Source organism: Fulmarus glacialis, unplaced genomic scaffold, assembly GCF_000690835.1.
Source record: "Fulmarus glacialis isolate BGI_N327 unplaced genomic scaffold, ASM69083v1 scaffold1780, whole genome shotgun sequence".
NCBI lineage: Eukaryota > Metazoa > Chordata > Aves > Procellariiformes > Procellariidae > Fulmarus > Fulmarus glacialis.
In genome coordinates this window covers 1-299 of record NW_009186868.1, presented here as the reverse complement: position 1 = coordinate 299, position 299 = coordinate 1, and positions in this window count along the sequence as shown.

The window sequence follows — 299 nt, the reverse complement described above, 5'->3', positions numbered from 1 at the left end:
ACGCGGGTGACCTTCGTTGCTGCCAAGGCTTATCAACGGCTCACGCTCAGCTTGTTGCCCACAGGACCCCGAGGTCCCCTCAGCCGTGCTGAGCTGCTCTCCTCGGTGTGCGGCACCTGGGGTTATTCCCCCTCCGGGGCAGGACTTCGCACCTCCTTTCGTTAAACTTCTTGGGGTTCCCCTGCGCGTTTCTCCAGCCGGCCGAGGCCCCCCCAAAGGGCAGCACACCCACCCGGCGAACCACTCACCCCCACCCCAGCGGGCTGAGGGCGGACTCCGTCCCCTCCCCTGCCACCCCC